Below are 26,101 nucleotides of genomic sequence, written 5' to 3' on the forward strand. Positions count from 1 at the left end.
CCTGGTATTGGGGAATGAGCCCGGCCAGGTGGTAGATGTTTCAGTAGGGGAGCATTTCGGTAACAGTGACCACAATTCAGTAAGTTTTAAAGTACTGGTGGACAAGGATAAGAGTGGTCCGAGGATGAATGTGCTAAATTGGGGGAAGGCTAATTATAACAATATTAGGCGGGACCTGAAGAACATAGATTGGGGGCGGATGTTTGAGGGCAAATCAACATCTGACATGTGGGAGGCTTTCAAGTGTCAGTTGAAAGGAATACAGGACAGGCATGTTCCTGTGAGGAAGAAAGATAAATACGGCAATTTTCGGGAACCTTGGATGACGAATGATATTGTAGGCCTCGTCAAAAAGAAAAAGGAGGCATTTGTCAGGGCTAAAAGGCTGGGAACAGACGAAGCCTGTGTGGCATATAAGGAAAGTAGGAAGGAACTTAAGCAAGGAGTCAGGAGGGCTAGAAGGGGTCATGAAAAGTCATTGGCAAATAGGGTTAAGGAAAATCCCAAGGCTTTTTACACTTACATAAAAAGCAAGAGGGTAGCCAGGGAAAGGGTTGGCCCACTGAAGGATAGGCAAGGGAATCTATGTGTGGAGCCAGAGGAAATGGGCGAGGTACTAAATGAATACTTTGCATCGGTATTCACCAAAGAGAAGGAATTGGTAGATGTTGAGTCTGGAGAAGGGGGTGTAGATAGCCTGGGTCACATTGTGATCCAAAAAGACGAGGTGTTGGGTGTCTTAAAAAATATTAAGGTAGATAAGTCCCCAGGGCCGGATGGGATCTACCCCAGAATACTGAAGGAGGCTGGAGAGGAAATTGCTGAGGCCTTGACAGAAATCTTTGGATCCTCGCTGTCTTCAGGGGATGTCCCGGAGGACTGGAGAATAGCCAATGTTGTTCCTCTGTTTAAGAAGGGTGGCAGGGATAATCCCGGGAACTACAGGCCGGTGAGCCTTACTTCAGTGGTAGGGAAATTACTGGAGAGAATTCTTCGAGACAGGATCTACTCCCATTTGGAAGCAAATGGACGTATTAGTGAGAGGCAGCACGGTTTTGTGAAGGGGAGGTCGTGTCTCACTAACTTGATCGAGTTTTTCGAGGAGGTCACTAAGATGATTGATGCAGGTAGGGCAGTAGATGTTGTCTATATGGACTTCAGTAAGGCCTTTGACAAGGTCCCTCATGGTAGACTAGTACAAAAGGTGAAGTCACACGGGATCAGGGGTGAACTGGCAAGGTGGATACAGAACTGGCTAGGCCATAGAAGGCAGAGGGTAGCAATGGAGGGATGCTTTTCTAATTGGAGGGCTGTGACCAGTGGTGTTCCACAGGGATCAGTGCTGGGACCTTTGCTCTTTGTAGTATATATAAATGATTTGGAGGAAAATGTAACTGGTCTGATTAGTAAGTTTGCAGACGACACAAAGGTTGGTGGAATTGCGGATAGCGATGAGGACTGTCTGAGGATACAGCAGGATTTAGATTGTCTGGAGACTTGGGCGGAGAGATGGCAGATGGAGTTTAACCTGGACAAATGTGAGGTAATGCATTTTGGAAGGGCTAATGCAGGTAGGGAATATACAGTGAATGGTAGAACCCTCAGGAGTATTGAAAGTCAAAGAGATCTAGGAGTACAGGTCCACAGATCACTGAAAGGGGCTACACAGGTGGAGAAGGTAGTCAAGAAGGCATACGGCATGCTTGCCTTCATTGGCCGGGGCATTGAGTATAAGAATTGGCAAGTCATGTTGCAGCTGTATAGAACCTTAGTTAGGCCACACTTGGAGTATAGTGTTCAATTCTGGTCGCCACACTACCAGAAGGATGTGGAGGCTTTAGAGAGGGTGCAGAAGAGATTTACCAGAATGTTGCCTGGTATGGAGGGCATAAGCTATGAGGAGCGATTGAATAAACTCGGTTTGTTCTCACTGGAACGAAGGAGGTTGAGGGGCGACCTGATAGAGGTATACAAAATTATGAGGGGCATAGACAGAGTGGATAGTCAGAGGCTTTTCCCCAGGGTAGAGGGGTCAATTACTAGGGGGCATAGGTTTAAGGTGAGAGGGGCAAAGTTTAGAGTAGATGTACGAGGCAAGTTTTTTACGCAGAGGGTAGTGGGTGCCTGGAACTCACTACCGGAGGAGGTAGTGGAGGCAGGGACGATAGGGACATTTAAGGGGCATCTTGACAAATATATGAATAGGATGGGAATAGAAGGATACGGACCCAGGAAGTGTAGAAGATTGTAGTTTAGTCGGGCAGTATGGTCGGCACGGGCTTGGAGGGCCGAAGGGCCTGTTCCTGTGCTGTACATTTCTTTGTTCTTTGTTCTTTGTAATACACAGAGCACATGCGTTACTTCTTCCGGGCTAATAAAATTGTGGGAGATGAGAAGCAGAAAGTGATTCTGTTGACAGCATGTGGGGCCCCAACATTTAGAATCATCATAGAATCATAGAATCTCCACAGTACAGAAGGAAGCCATTCAGCCCATCGAGCCTGCACCGATCCACTCTACCTTATACCCGTAACCCCGTAACCTAATCTGGACAGCCCTGGACACTAAGGGGCAATTTACCATAGCCAATACACCCAACCTGGATATCTTTGTACCGTGGCAGGAAACCGGAGCACATGGAGGAAACCCACGCAGACACGGGGAGAATGTACAAACTCCACACAGACAATCACCAAAGGCTGGAATTGAACCGGCTCCCTGACGCTGTGATGCAGCAGTGCTAACCACTGTGCCACGACCCACCCCCATTTAACGTGATAAATGCCTGACCTACCCAGATGCCACTGACTCAAAAATGTTTGAGGAACCTGTAGACCCAGTGCAACATCACTATGATCTGAAGTCATCTGTCATCCTCCAGAGTTACCACATTAATACGACAGGGAGAACTCTGGGGGAACCCGTCACTGAATGTTTGGCCAGATTGCGGAAAATGGAAGAACATTGTGAATTTGGCCCATCCCTGACCGAGATGTTGCAAGACAGATTAGTGTGTGGAATAAACAATATGACAACTCAAAAAGGTTACTGGCAGAGCCCAATCTGGATCTAAAAATAGCCATTGAGGTTGCCTTATCACTGTAGAATTTAGAAAAAGGGACTCGGGAGCTACATCAGACAGCAATGTCCTCCAGTTAGGGGGAGGGGCCTCATGTAAAAGTAATCATTCCTCAACTGAAGGCACCTGTGTAAATACTCCATCATCAAATCAGAGCTCAGCTCGTGTCCCCCAGCAGTCAGTAAAATATTATAACAGTCCTAAGGATGCTGGGGAACCCGTTCTGGAAGGTTGCAGATGTCAGGCAATGCACTATTCTAAGCATTGCCAAAGGGCACAGCCAAGGCAAAGTCAAAGGGCTAAGCAATGGACGTGCTACTCAGGGAAGAAGCCAAGACCAGCACAGGTCCATACTATGCAGGTATACTGACTCCCCGAAACAGAGACGATGCAACTAAACCGTATCATCTCAACCAAGGCCATCCCAATAATGATAGACTTGCTGTAAATGGTCATCCATTGGAAATTGAGGAGGACATGCGGGCTGCAGTCTCTGTCTTTGGAGAGCAGACATTTGATCGCCTTCAAACTGGTATCGCACCCTTTCAGTTTAGAAGATGTGAAGGCCAGACTAGCCACCTACACAGGAGAACCGTTGGGAATTAAGAGCTTCACAAAGACCGCGGGTGACCTACAGGCAGCAATAGCCCGATGTTATGTAGGGACAGGGACCAAGTCTTATGGGTAGAGATATCAGATACAGTAGACCAGCACCATATCAGCCATCGCCAAATGGGCTGGCAGAATGGGCAGTGCAGACTATTCAAGTCGGCATGAAAAAACAACAGGCAGCATCCATAGAGACCAAATTTGATTATTGGACCACTCCAGATACAACAACAGGAACCGCCCCAACAGAACTGTAAGAGACAAGGAAGGAATGATAAGGTGACGGAGCCTTGGATGACAAGAGAAGTGGAGCTTCTAGTCAAGTGGAAGAAGGAAGCTTACGTAATGTTGAAGAAGCAAGGATCTGGCATGGCTCTGGAGGATTCCAAAGTAGCCAGGAAGGAACTCAGGAGAACTAGAAGGGGGCATGAAAAAGCACTGGTGGGAAGAATTAGGGAAAACTGCAAAGCTTCCAACACTTACGTGAGAAATAAGTGGATGATCAGAGTGAGAGTAGAGTCGATCAGGGACAGTGGAGGGAACTTGTGCCGAGAGTCTAAGGACGTAGGGGAGGCCCTAAATGAATATTTTGCTTCAGTATTTGCGTGAGAGAGGGATCTTGTTGCTCGTGAGAACAGCATGAACCAGGGTAATAGGCTCAAACAGGTTGATATTAAGAAGGAGGATGTGCTGGAAATTTTGTAAAGCATCAGGATAGATAAGTCCCCTGACCAGATGGGATATACCCAAGGTTACTACGGGAAGCGAGGAAGGAGATTGCTGCGCCGTTGGCGATTATCTTTGCATCCTCACTCTGCACTGGAGTAGTACCGGATGTTGTTCCCCTGTTCAAGAAAGGGAATAGGGAAATCTCTGAGAATTACAGACCAGTCAGTCTTGCGTCTGTGGTGAGCAAAATACTGGAGGGATAGGATTTATGATTATTTGGAAAAACATAATTTGATTAAAGATAGTCAGCATGGTTTTGTGAGGGGAGGGCATGCCTCACAAGCCTCATTGAATTCTTTGAGAATGTGACGAGACACATTGATGAAGGTCGGGCAGTGGGTGTGGTGTATATGGATTTCAGTAAGGCATTTGATAAGATTCCCCATTGTAGGCTCATTCAGAAAGTCAGGGGGTATGGGATTCAGGGAAATTTGCTGTCTGGATACAGAATTGGCTGGCCGAAAGAAGACAGCAAGTACTAGTGGATGGAAAGTATTCCACCTGGATGTCGGTGACCAGTGGTGTCCCGCAGGATGAGGAAGTGGAAGGGTGGGTTAGCACATTTGCCGATGACACAAAGGTTGGCAGAGCTGTAGATAGTGTTGAAGGCTGTTGCAGGTTACAGCAGGTCATTGACAGGATGCAGAGCTGGGCTGAAAAGTGGCAGATGGAGTTCAATCTCGATAAATGTGAAGTGATTCATTTTAGAAAGTCAAATTTGAATGCTGAACACAGGGTAAAAGCATCAGGTTTCTTGGAAGTGTAGAGGAACAGAGGGATCTTGGGGTCCACATACATAGATCCCTCAAAGTTGCCACCCAGGTTGATAGGATTAAGAAGGTGTATGGTGTGTTGGCTTTCATTAACAGGGGGATTGAGTTTAAGAGCCGCAACCACCCCACCACCCCCCGCCCGACAGGCGCAGGAGGAGATCTAAGACGAGGGGGAGCCACAGAACGAGGATGCTGGGGAGGTGGAGGAGAGGAGGGAGGAGCGGAGGGCGGTGGAGGAGGTGGTCCCATGGCCACAGAGGCGCCCTGAATGCCACGGGGTTGTTACAGTCGCCGAGTGGGGACCTGTCCAGCATCTCGCAAGCATCGGTGCACCGGTGCATCCGTGCAGTGACTGACGCCCTGTATAACATCGCGGACTGGTACATTTAGTTCCCCGTGGACTGTGCACTCTCTGGGGGCGGGCTACACCTGATGGTCTGGGTCGATCCCCAGGGGGATGGCCGCCCTGGCGCCTGCTTGTCTTGCAAGACACAATACACCATGCATGGTTACACAGGCAGACGGGGGTGAGGGTTGAGGTGACGGGTGAGGGGTGTGGGGTGGGTGAGGGGTGGGGTGAGGGCTCAGGGGTGGCGCCAGGCATGGGGGGTCTCACTTGGTGGCGTGCCCCCGATCTCGGCATGGCCATCCTCCCAGCCCTCGGGTCCGCCAGCTACGTCCAATGCCCTCTGTTCATGCACGGTGAGGGGTTTCAATCAAGGGCACTCCCTCCGGTTTTCTACCTCTCTCGCCGGTTATGGGCGCTCTTCTCATGAGGGGAGGGGGACACACAAACATCAGCAGTGTTAGACGGTCTGCCGCATGAAGCCCAGCAGTTGGATCTATGTTGGCATAGGTGCACAAGGAATCCAGCCAATGCGACTGGCATGCGTGGGTAACGGCTGGGGTTGTTCCGTCCTCCAGGGGAGGGTGGGGGCAGTGTCGCATGCGTGGGGAGTTGGGGTGTTGGTGCCATGGGCATGGTGCTAGGTACTCAGCCTGGCTGCCCCGAGTAGGTCATTGAGATTCTTCCGACACTGCTCGCCTGTCCTTGGTGTTACCGCCACGGCGCTGACGGCCTCGCCCACCTTCCTCCACATATTCCGGGAGACATTGGCTGAGACCCTGCGGCAGGGTCCGGGGTACATGGCCGCCCTCCACTCCTCGACGGCGTCCAGGTGCGTATCGATGTCGTGGTCCTTAAAACGGGGCGCTGGTTGGCTGCTGGACATGAAATGAAAATCGCTTATTGTCACAAGTAGGCTTCAAATGAAGTTACTGTGAAAAGCCCCTAGTTGCCACTGTTCGGGGAGGCTGGTACAGGAATTGAACCGTGCAGCTGGCCTGCCTTGGTCTGCTTTCAAAGCCAGCAATTTAGCCGTGTGCTAAACCAGCCCCTGTGGGCTGGTGTTTCTTGGATCTTGGATCGGATGCTTGTGTGTGGGGGGTCGCGTCTTTCTTGTGCGCCGCGTCTATGACGCTGGTCTGGGGCCACGCCCCCACACTTCCCATCATGCCCGCGCTAGCTCTTGGCGCGTGCGGAATCGCTGCGCTTTCGGGCCCTTTGACGCCGACGTGAACCGCTCCGGTGTTTACACTGAGCCGCGATTTCAGAGAATCCCAGCCCTTATCTAGAAACAAACGTTACCTGCCCCTTTGGCAGAAATTTAGCCTTAGTCTCAGCAGGCCAACGTTCCTGTAAAAGGAATTACAGGATTGCACCATGTATCTTTGATGCACGATCAATTGCACAAAGTCTTGAGTTGGGTACAACTGAGGCTTCATTGTTCTAAGATGTGTGGCCTCCCACAGCAGCTGGTGAAATGGCTGCAGCATGGAGGACACACATATTTATACTCCGTCTACTGGGCAGAGCCAGCAGGCAGGGACTACCAACGTACCTGTAGTACAGGTCCTACCATACATCACCTAATAGAGGTACAACAGTGGTTTACCACATTCACCCTCTGTTAAAATTGAGTCCGGCGGGTGTGGTGGAGAACTACATACAACAAATGGTTTTCTTTTTTACATTTATATTTACAATATTTGGTAGAGAGAAAAAAATGTCTTTTGAAGTCCAGTGGACCTGTTAGAGGTTTAACCGGTCCGGGGCCTTGATGTGCCGCTGGGGGCGACGTAGCGGTGGTGGCGATGTCGATGCTGGTCTGATGTACGGTGCCTCCGGGAGCGTGCTGAAATCCTCTTCATCCTCGGGCGTGGGCAGGGGGAGGACGGATGGTCCCGGTTGCTGCTGGGAGCGCCGGGGGAGGGGAGGGTGGTGCTGGTCCGGGGGTGTGTGTGTGTGTGTGGAACCTGCTGGTGCCAGGTCCCTGAGGGAGACTGTATCCTGGCAGCCGTTGGGGTATGCCACGTAGGCATACTGGGGGTTCGCATGGAGCAACTGTACCCTCTCCACCAACGGGTCCGCCTTGTGGAGTCGGACATGCCTAAGGAGTAGGACGGGTCCTGGAGCTGCGAGCCAAGTCGTGAGTGACACCCCGGATGTGGACTTCCTGGAGAAGGCAAAAAGTCGGTCATGGGGTGTGTTGTTAGTGGCAGTGCACAGCAGTGACCGAATGGAGTGTAGTGCATCAGGGAGGACCTCCTGCCAGTGGGAGGCCAGGAGTTTCCTGGACCGTAGGGCCAGTTAGATGGCCGTCCACACCGTCCCGTTCTCCCTCTCCACCTGTCTGTTTCCCCGGGGGTTGTAGCTTGTCGTTCTGCTGGAGGCTATACCCCTGCTGAGCAGGAACTGACGTAGCTCATCACTCATGAAGGAGGATCCCCTGTCACTGTGGATGTAGGCGGGGAAACCGAACAGAGCGAAGATTGTGTTGAGGGCTTTGATGACGGTGGCAGACGTCATATCGGGGCATGGGATGGCGAAAGGGAATCTGGAGTACTCATCGACCACACTGAGAAAATACGTGTTACGGTCAGTGGAGGGGAGGGGCCCTTTAAAATCCACACTGAGGCGTTCAAAGGGGCGGGAGGCCTTCACCAGGCGCACACAATCTGTCCGGTAAAAGTGCGGCTTGCATTCCGCACAGACCTGGCAGTCCCTGGTGATTGTCCGTACTTCCTCGACGGAGTTGGGCAGATTGCGGGCCTTTATGAAATGGTATAACCGTGTGACTCCCGGGTGACAAATGCTGTCGTGCAGGGTCCGGAGTTGGTCTACTTGTGCGCTGGCACATGTACCTCGGGATAGGGCGCTGAGGGCTCGTTGAGCTTACCAGGGCGATACAAAATCTTGGAATTGTAGATGGAGAGCTCAATCCTCCACCTCAAGATCTTATCATTCTTGATCTTGACCCGCTGTGTTTTATTGAACATGAAGGCTACCAACTGTTGGTCAGTGTGGAGAGTGAATCTCCTGCCGGCCAGGTAATGCCTCCAATGCCGCACAGCTTCAACGATAGCTTGGGCCTCTTTTTCGAGGAATGAGTGCTGAATTTCGGAGGCATGAAGGGTGCGGGAAAAGAATGCCACGGGTCTGCCTGCCTGATTGATGGTGGCGGCTAGGGCGACATCTGATGCGTCGCTCTCTACTTGAAAGGGCAGTTTGTCGTCTACTGCGTACTGGCCTTGGCGATATCGGCTCTGATCCGGGCAAAAGTCTGTTGTGCCTCGGCCGTCAGGGGAAAATGGGTGACAGTATGAGTGGGCGGGCCTTGTCCACATAGTTTGGGACCCACTGAGCATAGTACGAAAAGAACCCCAGGCAGCGTTTGAGAGCCTTGGGGCTGCGGGGGAGGGGGAGCTCCATGAGGGGGCGCATGCGGTCGGGATCGAGCCCCAGAACTCCGTTCTGGACCACATAGCCGAGGACAGCTAAGCAGGTCGTGCTAAACATGTACTTCTCCTTGATGTAGGTGAGGTTTAGGAGAGTGGCGGTGCGGAGAAATTTGGCAAGGTTGGCGTCGTGGTCCTGCTGATCATGGCCGCAGGTGGTGACGTTGTCTAGGTATGGAAAGGTGGCCCGCAAATCGTACCGGTCGACCATTCGGTCCATCTCCCTTTGGAAGACCGAGACCTCGTTGGTGACGCTGAAGGGAACCCTGAGGAAGTGATAGAGACGACCGTCTGCCTCAAAGGCAGTGTATGGACGGTCCGATTTACGAATGGGGAGTTGGCGGTAGGCGGATTTGAGGTCTGCCATTGAGAAGACCCGGTACTGTGCAATCTGATTGACCATATCAGACATGCGTGGGAGGGGGTACGCATCGAGCTGCGTGTACCGATTGATGGTCTGGCTGGAGGCCACGACCATTCTGTGTTTCTCCCCAGTTTTAACGACTATCATTTGGGCTCTCCAGGGGCTGTTGCTGACGTCAATGATGCCTCCCCGAAACAGCCGCTGGACCTCGGACCTAATGAAGGTCCTGTCCTGGGCACTGTACCGTCTGCTCCTGGTGGCAATGGGTTTGCAATCCGAGGTTAGATTCGCGAAGAGGGAAGGCGGATCGACCTTTAGGGTCGCGAGGCCGCGCACAGTGAGGGGTGATAGGGGCCTGCCGAATTTCAGGGTTAGGCTCTGGAGGTTGCACTGGAAGTCCAGGCCAAGTAGTAGGGCAGTACAGAGGTTAGGGAGGACGTAGAGGCGGAAGCCACTGAATTCTACACCCTGGACCATGAGTGTGACCGTACAGTACCCCCGGATCGCCACGGAATGGGATCCGGAGGCCAGGGAGATTCTTTGGTTGGCGAGGTGTACTGCGAGGGAGCAGCACCTTACCGGACCCGGGTGGATGAACCTTTCTGTGCTCCCGGAGTCCACGTGTCCGTTTATTTTAACGCTGGTCGATGCGGTGGCCAGGTTGTGCGGACAAGATTGGTCGATGGTCACTGAGGCGAGTCATGGTCGATCGTCGCTGGTGTCGGATGATGGGGAGCCCGGGGGGGCACAGGTCCTGGAAAGCTGGCGGTGCGTATGTGCCGTGGGGGAGACAAGATTGCGGCGTCTGAAGATCTTGTGGAGGACAAAATGGCGGCGCCCATGGGCCGCACGTGACGGGGATTGAACAAGATGGCGGCACCCATAGGCCGCACGTGTTGCTCGGAAGGGAAGATGGCGGCGCCCACTGGCCACGTGTGGTCTGAGGGGGAGACGATGGCGGCGCCCACTGTCCGCGCATGGTCCAGGGAGGTGCAGATGGCGGCGCCCCTTGTCCGTAAATGAGGGGGGTGGGGGCGATAGCAGCGACTGCACGTGCCTGGCACACTGCGGCGAAGTGCCCCTTCTTGCTGCAAGCCTTACAAAGGGCAGCGTTGGCGGGGGTGTTTCTGCTGGCCACAAAAGTAACATCGGGGATCCCCGGGGTTCGCTGGCTGGCGTGTGGCGCAGGCATATTGGCTGGGTAAGGCTCCCGCTGGGGCGGCCGTCTATGGGGTCCATGATGTGTAGGAGGGGTGGGCCGTGCGGCTGGGGGTGTAGGCATGAACGTTGCGCGAGGCGACCGTCATAGAGAGCGCTTGTTTCTTTGTCTCTGCTATGTCGAGCGTGGCCCCTTCTAACAGTCGCTGGCGTATGAGGTCCAACCCAATCCCCGTAACAAACGCGTCCCGCATCAGGAGGATTGAATGTTCAGTGGTCGTACCGGCCTGACAGTCAGAGTCCCGGACGAGTGGGATTAGGGCCCGCCAAAAGCCTTCTATGGACTCACCAGGGAGTTGAGAGCGAGTGGCGAGTACGTGCCTGGTGAAGAGCGTGTTCGTCTTCTGAGCGTAATTCTCTTTGAGAAGCGTCATGGCTTCGGCGTAGTTCGGCGAGTCCTGGATTAGCGGAAAGACGCTGGAGCTCAACCTTGAGTACAGGATCTGTATCTTCTGAGCCTCAGAGACAGGGGTGGACACCGGTTGATGTACGCCTCGAAGCAAGCTAGCCAGTGTTGAAAGTCCTTTTTGGCGTCGCTTGAATGCGGATCCAGCTGCAGGCGATCCGGATTGATACGGAGGTCCATCTTTTGAAAATCTTAGAGCAATAAATTGATGCACGATCAATTGCACAGACTTGAGTTGGGTACTGCTCTAAGATGTGTGGCCTCCCACAGCAGCTGGCAAAATGGCTGCAGCATGGAGGACACACATATTTATACTCCGCCTACTGGGCGGACCCAGCAGGCAGGGACTACCAACGTACCTGTAGTACCGGTCCTACCATACATCACCTAATAGAGGTGCAACAGTGGTTTACCACAATCTTTTTATTCATTCATGGGATGTGGGCCTCACTCGCAATGTCAGCATGTATTGCACAACTTTAAATACTCTTTCTTGAACAACTGCAGCCCAAGTGGTTTAGGTACACCCAGAATACTTGAGGGAGGATATGCCAGGATTTTGAACCAGCCAGAGGACGAGCAGAGTGATGTGACTTTATGGTAAACTTGGAGTTAGTGGTGTTCCCATGCATTGACTGTCTTTTTCCTTTTATGTGGTTGCAAATTGAGGTTGCAGGCTTGGAAGGTGCTGCCAAAGTAATGTGATGAGCTTCTGCAGTGATCACAGTATTTATATAGCTGGTCCAGTTCAGTTTATGGTCAATGCTGAGCCCCCAGGATGTTGATAGCTGGAGACGTGGCAATGATACTGCCATTGAATGCCATGGGGAAATTATTAGATTCTCTCTTGTTGGAGATGATCATTGTCCGGCACTTCGGTTTCTTGTCACTTATTAGCTCAAGCATAAATGTTGCCAAGACTTGCTTCATTATCTGAGGAGTTGAGTACAGATCTGAACAGTGTGTAATCATCCAGGTGCCTCCCCACTTCTGAGATTATGATGGAGAGAGTCATTAATGAAGCAGCTGAAGATGGTTGGGCTGAATATATTGCACTGAGGAACTTCTGCAGCATGTCTTGGGACTGAGATATTGACTTCCGACACTACAATTGTTTTCCTTTTTGCTTGGAATGATCAACTGGTGGAGATTTTCCTCCCTGATTCCCATTGACTCTTCAATTTTACATAGGCTTCTTGATGCCACACTCAATTGCATGCTGTTGTGATGCCAACAGCAGTCACTTTCACCTCACCTCTGATATTTAGCTTTTCTTCCATGTTTGGGCCAAGGCTAAAATGAGATCTTGTGCTATGTGACCCTTGCACAACCCAACTAAGCATTAGAGAGCAGGTTATTGGCAAATAAGTGCCAATTGATGGCAATGTCAATGACACCTTCCATTGCTTTGCTAATGATTGGGAATAGACAGGAAGAATAAAAAAGTAGAATATTATTTAAAGGGGAGAGACTGCAGAATGGATGTTCTTGGGCACAATTTATTGAAAAATTAGCACGTTTAGCGGGATACTATTAAACGGGCCTTTGCTTCTAATTCGGGCCTCAGTGAGGAATGCCTGCCAAGGCTCCACTTACACCCACTTCCTGTTCTAACGAGCTCAGCTCGCCAGTGCAAGAAGAGATCAGGGCGCCATTTACAAATGGCATCCTGATCACTCAAACCCTCCCCCCCCCCCCCCACCCAGAATCCCCAGACGCACTCAATGCCACAACTTACCAATTAGAGGGTTCTCAGTCACTCCCCAACATGACAGGGCCAATTGCGCACCCTGGAATTGCCAGGGTGGCTCCTGGGTGCATGATGATTGCGGCTCACAGTGCCCTCTATGTGTCCCTGCAGGAGAATCTGGCCCATAACAGGCAGGAGATGGCCAGTCGGGTGCCGGGTGCCGGACATCAGAGTCCCCAGCCCCTATGGGCTCTGGAGGCTGCGGGGATAGCCAAGGACAGACCGGTCACCGACTTCGAGATTGGCCTGAGGTGAGGTGAGTAACCATTGGCCCCCATCTACCGGATCGGTCACATGTGAGTTTTACATGCTAGCATGTTAATCCTGCCCACCCTCTGACCACATGTCCATTCTCTCACAGGTTCACTATCCGATGGCGCTGGGCCATCTGGAGATTCTGACCTTCTAAGTGAACACTATGGAGGAGCCTCTGGACCAGGTCTACCCGGAGCTGATGCAATTGGGAGGGTGCAGCCAAGACATTTAGAGGGGGATGTCAGTGACACTCCAACAAGTCCAAAGAAAATTGGAGGAGTCCCAAAGGCTGAGTGTGCAGGAGACAGTGGCAGCAATGCGTGGCCCCATGGCCAACACTGCTAGGGTGGTGATTGCAGTGGAGAGCCTGGAGCACGACATTGCCATCATGAGTGGTTGTGTCCAAGGCATTGCCCAGTTAGTGACGGCCCTGGCTGAGTGCCTCGGCAGCATGTCGCAGTTGCTGGAGGAATTGTCCCTGATGCAGTCCCAGTTGTTGGGTGACGCATCCCAGATGGGGACATGTCCCAGTCTTTGCAAGGGCGCTGTCTCTGAGGCGCTCCAGAGCATGTCCCAGTCATTGCGGAACGTGTTCCAGATGCAGGTGGACATTGGCGAGGCACTGCAGAGCATGACCCGGTCACAGAGAGGCACCACTGAGGGTGTCAACACAATGGTGCAGATATTGGGGAGCCGCCAGGGCTAGCAGAGCTAGATGATTCAGGGCATCTCAGTCCAGCTGCCCTCCATCCCGAGGTGACCCCCAGGACTCTACGGGCACCGACCAGAAGGAGGGGGGCCTGGGGGCCGACACAGAGCCTCCCTATGGGGTGGCGACAGCGGCCAGCAGCACCCCCGAGCCCTTCCTGACAACCGTGCGTCTCGCAGTCAGCAAGCATAACAAGGTGGCATACCAGATCATGTTCCATTGTCGAATAGGTCTGGGCCCTCCGGCCCCAAAGAGGGCCCCCCAGAGGACGCCCGGCAGGGGCATCAAAGGCCACGGGATATGGTAAGCAGCAAGGTGCCTCCATCGATGATGTTCATCCTGGGGAAACACCGAGACAGAATGGCAGAGCATGTCGGGCTAAGCAGATGGAGGATCACTGAGAAGACACTAGAATGGGGAAGCGGGACGGGGAAGGGGGAGTAGAGGATGGGTGGTGGGGAAGGGGGGCTGGGGTACAGGGAAGGGGCTGGGAAGGTGTGGGGTATGGGGTAGAGGGTAGCATTGGGGGTGGGGAAGGAGGTGGGAGGAGTTGGAAGTGGGGGTTGGTACCATCGATGGCTAGGGGCAGTTGGGGTCACTATTGTACCGCACCTGAGAAATGTGCAGCCTCTGACACGGTATTCCACTAGGGGCTTGGACTGGACCTCTAACTCCCTGCCCCAGCCCCCAAGGCACGGTGCTCCTGGATCTGACCCCCTCACCCCCTTCCAAGGCATACCATGTGCAGGTGATGGCCGCGTGCACGCAGTTGGCGCACAGGCAGGAATCAGACTATGGCATAGTTAGGAGCACTGGTGCTCAGCTCACAGCGGGTTATCATTGCCCTCCTGCCCTCGACATGGACCCGCTGACAGTGCCAACACAGGCCCATCACCCTGGAGTAATGTAATGCAGACCCTGGGTGGGTAGAACTTGGAACCTAGTTTGGGGGGGGGGGCTGCTGAGAGAGGGCAGGGGAGGCGGGCCAGATGGGGGTGGGAGAACGGGCGTGGCAAGACAGAGGGTGGAAGGTGGGGGGGAGGAGAGTGTGGGATGATGGACTTAGCCACGTTCTATATGAAACGGGCGATGGTGAAGGTCTCCCTGGCCCTCCGGGCATGCCGGAACCTCACTGCTGTCGCCAGTCCTCTGGCTGGTCCCTGCAGGTCCTCTCTGGGCTCATCTTCCAGCCCCCGCCTGCTCTGGCACCACCTCCTCGGATGTGGCCTCATGTACCTCCTCCTCCACATACAGCGTCGCCCTGCTGCTATGCCAGGTTGTGGAATGTACAGCAGATCACCACAAAGCGGGCAACCCTCCGGGGATTTACACCAGTGTACCTCCAGAGAGGTCGAGGCATCGGAACCGCATTTTGAGCAGAGCGATGCACCGCTCAATGACAGCCCGGGTAGCCTCATGGACTTCGTTGTATTGGGTCTCTGCACCAGTCACCTGCCTGCGTACTGAGTCATTAGCCAGGTCCCAAGCAGGTTCCCCTTATCCCCCAAGAGCCACCCGGTCATCCTGGGTTATTCCTGGAAAGTGCCGGGGATCTCCAAGAGTCTCAGGATGTAGTTGTTGTGTCTACACCCTGGTAAACGCCTGCATACATGCTTGACCTTCAGGTGGTGGTCACACACAAGTTGGACATTCAGAGAGTGGAACCCCTTCCTGTTGATGCACACAAGGCGACATGCATGCCATCCCCTTGCCATCCTGGCCATGTCAACCAGTGCCATGTTGGCACTGCCATGGTCCCGGGTGCCAAGGGGAGTTCCAGGGTACTGCGCTGCCCTGTCCATGACCACCCAAAGTGCTCCAATGGCATTAAAGACGCCCAGAGTGGCCACCACGCCTGGTTTCCGCTTGTGGAGACTGGTACTAATCAGTGGCTGGGTGAGGACTTGCCGGTGTGACTGGTGACTCCCAGGCACCAGGAAAATGCAGCTTCAAATACGCCGCACATGTTCAAAGGAACCAAAATATCATTATCTGGAGGGTCTGATTCAGATAGCAGCAGGACGGGTGACTCGCACAAGGTTTTGCACTCGACATGAAGCCCGATTTGGGTTTCCCCTGCAATTCTCCCAGCGCACCCAGATCAGCAACGTGGGGGGAAAATCGCACCCCTTGTCTCTCCTTAAAAAACAGTAAGTTGACACAGCTTTGTTGCAGGAAATTAATTTTGGGGCGCAATTCAATCAGTTTTGGGTGCCTTTAGCAGATCGGGATACCATTTTTAAAGTCGGCATGCAGCAACCCCACCGCAGCCTCCGGACCTCCCACTTCACCCAACTTACCTCTTTGGGGGTCCTTGAAGACCCCTCCCCTCACCCCAGCTCTTCTGGACAAGGTACCCCCGGGCCCGACCCCTGCCACGGGCAACCTGGCACCCGGGCACCTTGGCACTGCCAGCCTGGCACACTGGCATTGCCCCAGCAAGCCTGGCAATGCCACCTTGCCCAATGCCCGACCACCCGGGATCTCCAATGGCCTGAGAGACCCCTCCCGTTACACAACCCCTCCAGGTGCCATTACACCTGATCCACGATTATGTAGTGGAAGTCTGGAATTTGCTGCCCGAGTTGTTGGTGGAGGCAGAGACCCTAAACTCTTTTAAAAGGTACCTGGACCTGATCTGCACCTTAAGTGCTCTAAGCTACATGGATATGGACCCTGTGCAGGAAAGTGCAATTAGAAAGGGCATCTGGGTGTCCTTGGGCTGGCATGGACAAGGTGAGCCAAATGGCCTCCTTCTGTGCTGTAACTTTTCAATGATTCTATAATTGAAGGGTTTTTATGCCGCTTTATATAAAACAGACTAGCCTGACGATCAATTGACACTTATGGTACACTTCTTCTCTTCCCAACAATCTCCAAGGACCGAAGGCTAGCCCTGAATAGTGCTCTCCATTGCCGCCCTTTCACCAAACCCGTCTGGTCCTCCGAGACCACCTCTGCCACACACCCCTCCAGCCGTGTAGCCAACACCTTAGCTAACACCTTCATATCTATGTTTAAAAGGGAGTTGGCCCATATGACCCACACTCCATCCTTCTTAGGGATTAAGAAAATCAATGCCTGAGCCAACGTGGCCCGCAGCTTCCCCCCATGCCAACAAATCAGTAAGTATCCCCAGAAGATATGGGGCCAACTCTGTCGCAAATTGTTTGCAAAAAATCAACCAGGAAGCCAACCGGCCCCTGTGCCTTCACCGACTGCATCGACCCAATCAACTCCATTACCTCCTGTAACCCCAGTAACAACTCCAGTCCCTGTCCCTTCCCCCTCGCTACCTCCGGGGATACCAGCCCATCCAAAAAACTCCCCCTCTCTGCCTTCTCCCCTTAAAAGGTTTCAAATGCCTCATTAATTTTCTCCAGCGTTGTCACCAACTCTCCCCTACATCCCTCACCTTCACTATCTCCTGCATGGTCAGGTCGCTTGTCGTCTCAACTAACAGGTGGCTGGCCTTCTCTCCATACTCATACAGAACCGCTTTTGATTGCCAAAGTTGACCCACTACCTTCCCTGTTGTCAGCAAATTAAATTCCCCTCGCAACCCCTCCCCTTCCGCCAATAGCTCCTTGGTCGAGCTCCTGAATACTACTGGTCCACATCCAAAATTGCCCCCCCCCCAACCTCTGTCTCCCCGCCCTGTCTATCTTATCTCTATGGACCTCGTACAGTATCACCTTCCCCCTGCATCACGACCTTCAATGCCTCCCAAAACGTGGAGGGCAAGACTTCCCCGTTTTAGTTGAACTCTACATACTCCTTTTTATCTGCCAGCAGCGCCAAATTCATCCTCCAAGAGGGCCTCTGTGCCCGTCCTGTATCGAGCCTTACATCCATATTGTGTGATGCATGGTCCAAGACCATGATTGCCGCATATTCTGCCCCCCCACTATCCCCGGGAAAAACGATTTCCCCACCATGAAAAAATCTGTACAGGAATATACCCGGTGCACATAGGGAAAGTAGGGAAACACCTCTCCCGGATGTCTAAACCTCCATGGGTGCACCCTGCCCCCCCAAATCTGATAAATGAACACCCCAAACTCCTTCACCATTGCTGACCTAGCCAGCGATCCATCCATCCGAGGTGACACACAGTTGAAAACAACCCCCATTAATAGCTGATGCAAATCTAGGTCTGGGATGGCTACCACCATTCCCTTAATAAACTCTGCATAATTCCAAATAAGCGTATAGAAGTTTCCCGACATAGCTGGTGCTCCCTCCGACACCCCGCTCACCATCACGTACCGACCTCCTAAGTTCCTCACCTCACTGGCCACCACAAACGGTGCCCTTTCACTAAATAGGATTGCAACTCCTCTCGACTTGAAATCAAACCCCGAGTGAAACGCCTGTCCCACCCACCCATCCTCACCTGATCCTTCACCCACAGGTGCGTCTCCTGCAAAAAACCTACCACCGCCATTAAATTTTCAGGTGCACAAACACCTGCGATCGCCTCACCGGGCCATTCAATCCCTGCACATTCAAAGTCACTCTCCTCACCTAGGTTTTTGACCCTCCCCGCACCACCCATTTGGGTCTGCCATTCCAATCCATCAATAAAACAGCCTCTTGCAACTCCAGCCGATGCTGCCGGAGCTCCCCATTGATCAACCCGATTCACTGCTGCACAGGCAGTGGGGTGGACGATGACGGTGCTCCCGACTCTGACACTGTCTGCAACTGCGCCACTCAGATCCTCCAACTCTGGAGCCGCTGCTGCCTTATTCGCTTTCTGCCGGGTGTGTGTTTCCACTTTGGAGGAAAAGTCAACTCCCACCACTTATTTTGCAGAATCTCCAGCAAAAATGCCCATTAACCGGGTAGAAAGGGCCAAAACCAAAAGCTCCAAGCTGGAGCCACCTTCTCTGAGATGGATCAGCTCATGGCAGCCACCAGATGTCCCCCGGATGTGAATTTTACAACAAATTTAAAGACTTGCTAATGGTTCGCAAGTATAGTCATTGTTTTGAAGCAGGTTTGCTGCCGCAGATGTTCCAAGAAACAAATATTTCTTTAATTCTGAAGGCAGGCTAGAACTCTGAAGAGTGTTCTTTTAAAAATATTTTTACTCTCCTTTTTCACATTTTCTCCCAAATGTACACCCACCAACAATAATCAGTAAAGAATGCAATGTCAATCCCCATATCAATATCAACAATCCCATCCTCCCACCAAACCCCCAAATGGCATCCCACATGTTAACATAAACAAATAACAAAAAGGAATCAGGAATCACCCAGAGTCACCATTAACACATACAGCCAGTCCCCCTCCCCCCAACCCTCCCAACCCCCCAATGTTCGATTCTCGAAAGTGCACAACGAATAACACCCATGAATTGTAGAACCCCTCCGTCCTTCCCCTCAGTTCAAATTTGACCTTCTCTAGAGTCAAGAATTCCAGCAGGTCCCCCTGCCACGGCAGGGCACAGGGTGGATGGGGTTACTCTCCATCCCAACAGGATCCGCCTTCCGCCGATCAATGAGGCGAAGGCTATAACATCTGCCTCCGCACCTGTTACCAACCTCGGCTGGTCTGACACCCCGAATATGGCCTCCCGAGGGCCCGGGTCCAGTTTCACATGCACCACTTTGGAGATTATAGTGATATGCATCACTGTAAATACACAAGGGGTTAATGAAGATACACTGGGACTGAGTAAACACTAGAGGGAGCAATAGAGACATCATGACATGCAGACATACAGCTAATGAACACATAGAACAGGACACGACCAATTAGCAGTCAAGACACCCAGAGGCGACACTACCACAAGGGGGCAACCCATATGAAAGGACAGGACACACATGTTCTTTCTCTTTCCACAGGCGACACAGCGGCAGATCAGAAGCATCACACCCACCACATGGCTTAGAGCAGACTGAGTTACTATAGCAAGATTAGCAGGAGAGTCGAACTCAAGTAGGAGAATTGTTAACTGTTCAATAAATGTGTTAAACCATCTCCAAGTCTGAACCTTCCTTTGCCAGAACATACATCAAGGAAGCAGCTTATGCTACATGAAGAAGCATAACACAACATGGTATCAGTAGTGCCCTGTTGAATCTATATAGTTCAACTCAAAATCCATGACTACCAGCAACAGCACCCACACAAGATGTTCGAGATTCCGGTTCCACAGAAGCTCAGGTACCAGGGCAATCTCAGTGCCAACTGGCGTGCATTCAAGCAGAGATTTGAGATCTACATGGGAGCATCCGACCCAGATGGCGTGGCGGATGCAGAGAAAATAAAGCTCCTGCTCACCATTGCGGGTGAAAGTGCAGTATAAATCTTCAAGACCTTCAAGTACTCCAAAGGGCAAGACAAGAGAGACTTCCAGACAGTCCTGGACAAGTTTGAAAACTACTGTGAGGTGAACACAAAAGGGATCGGTAAAACTGGGGTGCCTATACTCACCACGAGGCACAGGTCGGCTTGCAAATGCAGAAAACGGCAAATTTGATTGGCAGCCATCTTGAGAAAGGAGCCGCACATGCGCAGTTCCCCAGAAGACGCGAACCGGCAAAATAGTGCTCTGCGCATACGCGAGAAGTCGCGCAGGCGCAGTTGTGCAGAGCGCACAGTAAAGGAAAAGCGATCTGCGCATGCGCAATCCATTCCTACGCACTACGTCACAAGCGTCATGACATCAGAGGCCCCCAGACCACGCCCACTTAAAGGGGAAATGTCCCAAAATAGTTTTTAAAAATTTAAAGCCGGAAAACACAATTCTTTCACCTGGAACGACAGCACAATGCCTGAACGTTGACCAACCAATAGCTGAAAGTAACCTCTGCAGAACCCTGCAACAAGCAGTTAGCACCGCCCCAAAGAAATTATTTAGTCCTTGAAGACTACGACTCAGACGTTGATTTCTTCTTTGGACATCGTGAGCACAATGACAGTTCCGACACAGAAAGTGATGATATGGTCCTTGAAGACTATGACTCAGACGATGATTTCATCATTGGGCATGGCGACCTCAGTACCAAATCCGAATCGCAACGAGATGTGTTGTACAGTGAAGAATCCGACACAGACATGGACTAGTTCTTCAGATTTGAGGATCCTCGGCCCAGCACAGACGACATCCTAACCCAGAAGTACAGGATTCTGCTGCGGCCTGACGCCAAGAGACCGAGAGTGGTACAAGCCCGCAGAGAGCGGCCTGACGCCAAACCTGTGGTCCCCGCACCACGAACAGTGCTCCATGCACCACGAAGAGTCCCCGACTCCACACATAGGGTGGTCCACGCACCACGAAGTGTCCCCGACTCCACATAGTGGTCCATGCACCACTGAGTTCCCGACTCCGCACAGAAAGCTATGTCAGACTCCGCAGCGAGACCACTGCACGTCTCCACACAGAGAACACAAAAGACTCCACAGCGAGACCACTGCCTGACTCCGTTGAGAGCGCACAGATCGACTCCACAGCGAGACCACTGCATGACTCCACACAGGGAACAATGCCAGACTCCACAGAGAGAGCGGTACAAGCCTCCGCAGCGAACTCGTTGACAGACTCCACGATGGAAGCAACGCAAGACTCCAGAGCGCAGTCCTTGCATGAACAAGACCATGAAGGTCTAGCAACCTTATCTGAGCAACCAGCAGCAGATGATGCAAGTCTGCCATGCTCAAGTGCACAGCAAGACGGCTATGACCGTCTACCACGCTCACGTGAACAACAAAAAGACTATGACAGTCTACCCAGTTTATTTGAGCCACCAGAAGAAGACTCTGACAGTCTATCCAGCTCATCTAACCGACAAGAAGACACTGAAGATCTACCCACTGTATGTGCGACAAATGACAAAGGCTTCACAATTCCCATACAAGATGTGCGACATCTCAGCGAGACTGACAGATCTCAGCTAGTATGTACAGAGACACTCGATGATCAAAGTGAGGTTACTAGTGACTCCAGTGACACCACGTTAATTCAAACCTCATCCACTCGAGCTTCTCCACAAAAAAATGCATTCCTGAACGTTTTGACTCCGGACGGGGAGCATCAAGACACCTCAGATGATTCAAGTGAACCTGAAATGACTCCGGACGGGGAGTGTCAAGAAACCAAAGCTGATTCAGGTGAACCAGAAAGGACTCCAGACGAGGAGCATCGACAAGCCAAAGATGATTCAAGTGAACCGGACATGACTCCAGACGGGGAGCGCCGAGGAATCAGAGACGGCACGCTCAGTGAGACAGCAGATGCCACAAAGGACACTGACACAAGTAATTTTGTGAAGGACTCGAATGGTCCACTCGGTGTGGTCATTGAGCGCAACAAACACAACAACAAAACCTACGAAAACAACAACAAGGACAACAACAAGAAGCATACCAAAGGCACCAACGTCAACAACAAGCACGACAAAAACAACAACAATGGAACAACGACTGGTACGACATGGTACAACTCCGCAAATGCAGGACAATGTAACAGCACAGCTCCTCACACTGGCAAGAGTACAGACATACTATGGCATGACAGCAAATCTCACCGATTCAAGTTTGCTCCACTACAAACAAGCAAACCAGCTTTCAAGGCAGATGAGTTTGCTACACTACGAACAAGCAAACCAGCTTACGACACAGATTACATACTGCATCGCTACCACAAGTACCAAAAAAAAAAGTCCAAATCAGACAACAAAGTGATTTGACCACCTCTTGGTTCCTTAAGCACAGGGACACTGACGGCGTTCACAAAGCATTGACAACATCAACATCGCCACTTCATCAACAAAAGAAGAAAGCCACTTGACTGTACCGATTCATAAATATTATTTGGTATTGTATAGTCATCACTGTCATCATGATTTGTACATGTCATCACTTATCTACCTATTTTGTTCAATTTTCTTTAACACTGTACAGAAAATATGTAACATGAAAAAAGGGGGCATGTGATGATATGCATCACTGTAAATACATTCTGGATTTTCCGTTTCTGAGACGTTTCAGACCTGAAAGATGGGACAGGTTGTGCTGGAGCGCCCATACAGCTGATCGGTCGGCTGGGGCCAGAGGGCACCCAAGGGAGTGCCCCGGGGGTGCTGGGGGAGAGGGGGGGGGTGGTGAGGGGTCACCTATCTGACGCAGTGCACCAGATTTAAAGCGGGCTGTCAGCAGCAAGCGCAGCCTTATGACTGTTTTGGGGGGGGCCTGGGGGCATTGGTGGGGGAGTGGGGTTGGTACGGGGGTGGCAAGCATGGCCAAAATGGGGCAATATTTGACAGGCCGATTCCATGCGCAGCCGGCGCCATGTTGCACGATGCAGCCGTTGCAGGCCGCCGCCGTGCGCATGCGCAGCCACAGCCCTGGCAATTCTCCGGCCGTATCTGCAGCTAGAGCCGGGGGTTTTGCGCTGCGTGCCTGCTAGCCCCACCACCCCCCCCCCCCCCCCCACCCCCACCCCCCACCCCCACCACCAGTTGGAGGATCGGTGGCGGTTTTGTCCCGATTTTCCGGGTGTAAAACACCACTGTTCCCACGCTGACTTCAGTACTTAGTCTCAAAATCCGAGAATCCAGCCCGGAGAATCCAGCTCCTGTGTTCTAGATCCTGTGTGAGTATATTAGAATTAATGCGGTCTTGGGAAAAAGACTTTGCAGTCAGTACTGATGAGGAGACCTGGGGTAACATATGAGAAAATGCCAATAAAATTTCAGTCTGTAATTGAACGAAGGAAGCTCAGTTCAAAATATTCCACGATGTGCATATCACACCAAGCTTGAGACACGGGTTTGGTCCTGCTGTATCCTCGTTGTGCGAAACGTGTAAGGAAGCTGAAGGAGACTGCATACACTGTGTGTGGTCCTGTGTCGAAATTAAATTCTACTGGTCTGGTGTACTTCAAGAACCTGAGAAGATATTTGGCTCAGCCTTAGAATTTGATCTTTTATTCCTAATTCTGTGGCTCCCAGATAGGAGAATTATTGGTATTAATGTAAAAGGCTGTATAATATCCTAACATTTGCTGCATGGAAGAATATGCTTTGCTTCAGGATTTATGATGAATGTCCTTCAATTCAGATTTGGCACAAAATTATCATGAAATGTATCTTCTTAACTTGCGTACTTCGTTCCAAATCGGATGCATTCCAAAATGTATGGGACACCTATCTCAAATTTATAGATTCCATTATGCCTGACTTCTCCTACAAGGTTTTCCATAAATTATGTAGCACCATCTTGAACTCACTACACTTGATGGTGTGCATCATATTACCATGGCCTTATTCTCTTCTCCCCGATTCTCTAGCTTATCTTTTCGTTGTCTTTTTTATTGTATAATCGGAGGCACCAAGTTTAATGATTATGTTGAACCAACGATATTGGCGTCATCCTGTCTTTCTGACTTCTTGCTTGCAGAAGCATTTATACTATACTGTACCAATTTTAAGGGTTTGTTGCATTATTTGTAAAAATGGAAAAAGTAATTAAAAATATATATTAAAAAAGGGGGCTAAGAGGCGGCAATAGTTAGCGCTGCTGCCTCAAGGCAGCGAGTACCCGGGTTTAATCCTGGCACCAGGTCACTGACCATGTGAAGTTCTCCCCGTGTCTGGATGGGTCTCACCCCCACAATCCAAAGATGTGCAGGGTAGGTGGGTTGACCAGGCTAAATTGCCCCTTAATTTTAAAAAAGGGGGCTGAATTTGCCGCCCCTCAATGCAGGAAAGGTGAGCTGCAATCGGGCAGAGTATCGGGCATCTCGCCGAAATCGAGGGTCGTGCCCGGCACTAAACCAGATTCCATGCTCCGGTCCCTCACTGATGGTGATAGCAAGGACCTCGACCTGCGCCACCAGTGGCATGCAAAACCGCCATTTAAATATTTGGGTCTGATTAGTGGATTGGACCTAGTAGGTTCTGGGCCTCTTCGATTCTCCGCCCCTCTCAGGCGAAAGTTGTAGTGATATCATGGTTGTTTCACCGACATACCACTAGGAGTCTCATTAGTATATAAGTGAATGTTAGAGTCAGGTTACCTCAGACTGACTGAAGAGCTAGAAGAGAGAGAGGTTGCTTGTGCATGATCATACTGTTATTCATCTGTTGCTTGGTATATAGTTGACCCACAGTTAATGTAAATAAATCGTTTATAGCTTTAGCCACAAGTGTCCTTGTAATATAAATCAGTCCACCTGACAAGAACATTACAGAAGTGATGTGGGCGCGGTTCACAACAGGTACAACATACAAGTGGGAAATGGGCACCAAAGCTTCTGAGGGAGAGAGAGAAGCAAAGTTTTAAAGCCATTAAAAATTGTGGCACTTTCTGAGGGATGGATGCGAGGACTGGGAGTAGCGGGAAGCGACTTGGTGACAGTGCCGTGGTTTCGGGATGTCCCCCTAGGGATCAGGGTGGCCTGGCTCAGGCTGCCATTGCAGCAGTATTTGTTTTAAATGCATCCATTTGGTACAAATTACAGGCTCCTAGCTGCTCACTCTGCTGACTGCTCACTGTGTCCTTTAGTGTCCCGTAAATGTTCATAGAGCCTCTGGTAATTTGGGAACCGCCCAGGCCAACCCTCTGGAAGCCCTCAGCTGACCCATCAATGGGATGATCGTGGCCAAGCACAATCAGTGACACACCAGGTGCTGGCACACCTCAGTGCACTCACAGGAAGCACAGGGGAAGCAGGGGATTAGCAGAGACCACCCCGCACAAAGGATACATGCACCGTTGCCTTCATCACTTCCTGGCACACTGCCCCTCTTAGAGCAGAGACCTCACCAGTCACAATATAAGCTAGTTCACTCCGCAGGACGACCAGCTGTCTCCAGGCCCTTCCTGTCCACCACGCTGCTCCCTGTTCCTAACCATCCTCCCCCAGTCAGGTAGTTACAACCTGTGTATCAAACATCAGGATCCACAACACACTGCAGCTACATCCCCAGCAGACGCACACTTCCCTGCCTTACCCCCATCTGTGAGACCTGGCCACACACAAGCCTCTACTCATGGAGGCAATTGGGGCAATCATGACCCTCTCCACCGAACAACCAGATGCCAACCTGCTGACGGGATAACACACAGCCCACCCAATGAGGACACCCACAATAGACTCAACTGGGAAGACAGGACAGGAGTTGCAGAGGCCATTGGGGCCACTGGCTACAGCAGCCATTGGTACCCATGATGAGGAAAAAGGCTTCTTTAATCACTGACTCGGTGCCACTCATTGATGGGGACAGGGGTGCAGTGCGGAAGGCAGCATATCAGGTGGAATGGCAGAGGGGTGGGGTGGGTTTGGGCGAGGACATGTGGAAGGCAGAGCAGAAGTGCAACTCAGGGTCGCCATGAACCCTGTTGGATCTGGATGGGCAAGGGAATACTCATCTTGCTAACATGTCTTCTCTTTTC

This window comes from Scyliorhinus torazame, chromosome 4 (genome assembly GCF_047496885.1).
Source record: "Scyliorhinus torazame isolate Kashiwa2021f chromosome 4, sScyTor2.1, whole genome shotgun sequence".
Lineage (NCBI taxonomy): Eukaryota > Metazoa > Chordata > Chondrichthyes > Carcharhiniformes > Scyliorhinidae > Scyliorhinus > Scyliorhinus torazame.